This window comes from Pteropus medius, unplaced genomic scaffold, assembly GCF_902729225.1.
Source record: "Pteropus medius unplaced genomic scaffold, Ma_sr-lr_union100, whole genome shotgun sequence".
Taxonomy (NCBI): Eukaryota; Metazoa; Chordata; class Mammalia; order Chiroptera; family Pteropodidae; genus Pteropus; species Pteropus medius.
In genome coordinates, this window is record NW_024344378.1 from 43,463,076 (window position 1) to 43,465,687 (window position 2,612).

The following is a 2,612-nucleotide window of genomic DNA, read 5'->3' on the forward strand; positions in this document are numbered from 1 at the left end:
AGACTCTGATCACCCTCTCATCTGGGATCTCAAACCCCTAGGAATCCTCAGAGAGTAGCTGGCTTCTGTGAGCTATTTTCAATATATTGAAAATCCTAATAGAAATTCCTCTGCTTTGCTCCTTGCTAGCTAAAACTTTTCTTTGCCAGTGGCTGAAATTACACCACCACAGTAATGCGAAACTATCACATGCTGGTGTGACATTGTAAAACTGTATTTGTATCTTATTTATAGATTAGAAGAATGATTTTGAATCAATTATTAATAAATGCAGTTTAGCAGACAAAATGTTTCAAAATGTCAGATCCATGACATAAAAACAATAGAAAGAGCTGTAGTAGTGAAAAGCTTGGGAACCACTACTTTTTGAGAACCCATTCTATACCTAACCTGAGAAGGCTTTTGGGGAATGGGAAGGCAGACCAGTGCCTAAAGGAGTGGGAAAGAGAGACATGAAAGTCATGAAATAAGAATGGGGGTATCAGAAACTACTTTGCTGGCCTCTAACAAATCCCATTTAAAACCTTAGTAACATTCCTTATAGCAGCAACAAACTTCCATTTCTTGGGTAATGGTGCCCTCTTCTGGGGTAACATGACTATACTCTTCCACCACTTGATTCAAAACGTCTATGAAGTAATTGACTAAAGAAACAGACCTCCCTCCAGAGTATACAAATTTAAAAGGCTTTTCAACTAGTTTCAGTTAGGAGCTAGATACATAGTTATACATGTGCTAAATATGTTCAAAGCTGTCTCCAGTGTTTTCAAAACCTGTCAAATACCTCAAACTAAACTTAGAAATGCGTCATTTCTGTAGTACTGTTGTATCATCTGATCCTCCCAAAATTCCCTGCACTATCAATGCATTTTTGTCCTCATTACTAGTGAAGAACAGCTTTTAAGTTGGGTTGGCCACGGTCATGTGGCTAACAATGGCAGAAACATGCCTCCTGTTCCCTCTTTCATTTTTCCCTTCTACCCTGAACACTCATTCTCTGACTCCAATGTCTCTTGATCAATTTATAATCACCCCTTAAACTATTTCAATGTATAAGTCTTGAGGAGCTAAAAAGTTTACTTCATCTCTTTGCTCTTCACAACATATTAACATTTGTTCCTGTTGTCCCAGTTTTGTGTGTGTGACATACTTAACCACATCCACTCTGTGTTCCTATACACATTATGCCCTGTTGTAGGACTATGAACTTTTAAGATGGTAGAATTGGGGATGGGTGTGAGGGAGTAGGACAAAATGATTTAGAAAAAAAGCACAGATCCAGAGATGCAATTTCTCACAATTATTAGTTGAACATTCCTTTTGTTCATAGTATTGAAGGCTATGTTTACAGAAACATAGCCTTTCACTTTAGACCAATCCATAATTATGCAGAAGGCCTATGGCAAGATTTAACATTTGTGGTTTCAGCAATCCCCAAACTCCATGACATGTAGCAATTTGTAATTTTGCTAAGAAACAAGTTTGATGCTCAGGTTACAAGGCTCGTGTGCTAGACTTCCTCAAGTGGTTTGCGAGGTGCCCCCGCATCTACATCTCAGCTTGGTTTCTTGTTCCCCAGTTAAGGGTAGCTGGATTGAAGAGATTATGAAGAGAGAAAAATGGCTCTGTAAAGAAAGCCAACCAGCTAACACAGGTGAAATTAGAAAAGGTATATGCTAGGAATTAACGCTTAGTATTGTCAAAAGGTTTTCAGTTTTGTATAAAGTTAATTCAGAGGCAGTTAATCCCCATCGGTAAAATAAAATCCGTTTGTTCACTGCAAATACATGTGTCAAAGATATCAAGGCTTGTTTTCTCTCTAGGTTTCTCCAGGCTTTTTCTACTAGTGTCCAGGTTTTTCAGGCTGCTGTCGCAGAGAAGGCACTGATCTTGGATTTAGATTAGTTCTCTAGTCCTGACTGTGCCACTAACTGTGTGACTTGAGACCAGTAAATCCCTTCCTAGGGTTTAGTTTCCTCTATGTCAAATGGGGAGTGTAGGAAGGACCTAAAATGAAGCCAGGACCAACCTCATGACTAAAACCTAAGACTTGAGGGACGAATATCCAGTTCTCGCCTTCACTCCAAGTCCACGTTGCCCACTCCAGACCCCCATTAAGCCCTTTGCCAACAACGGCGACCCTCGGATCTCGCGCGAAGTCGTTAGACGTTAACGCCTCACCCCGCAGTGGGCGGGGCCGAGGCCCGCCGTTTCCGGCGACGAATGGCGGGGCGGCGCGTGGCACTCCCCACCCACCGCGCACGGGCCGGCGAATGTGCCAGCCTGTCGCGCGTGCGCGCGGGCCCCTCTCCACCGCCGTTGAGGGTCTTCCTAGCACCAGCACTGCATGCTGGGAAGCCTCGAAGCGTCTCCAAGGTGAAATGTTCGGAGTGGCGAAAGGGGAAAGAGAGGAATCCCTCCCACAAACCCCTATTTTATGCTAATAAACTCGCGCATCCTTTGTGGCGATTGGCCAGGGTTTTAGTTGTAGCAGCCAATCACTTTGGAACAAGAGTGGGCGAATCGAGACCTCTCACACTCATTGGCTAGAGATTGAGTCGCAAGGAGAGAGTTTAAATCGAGAATATCCGGGATTACTTTCCCTAGCCGGG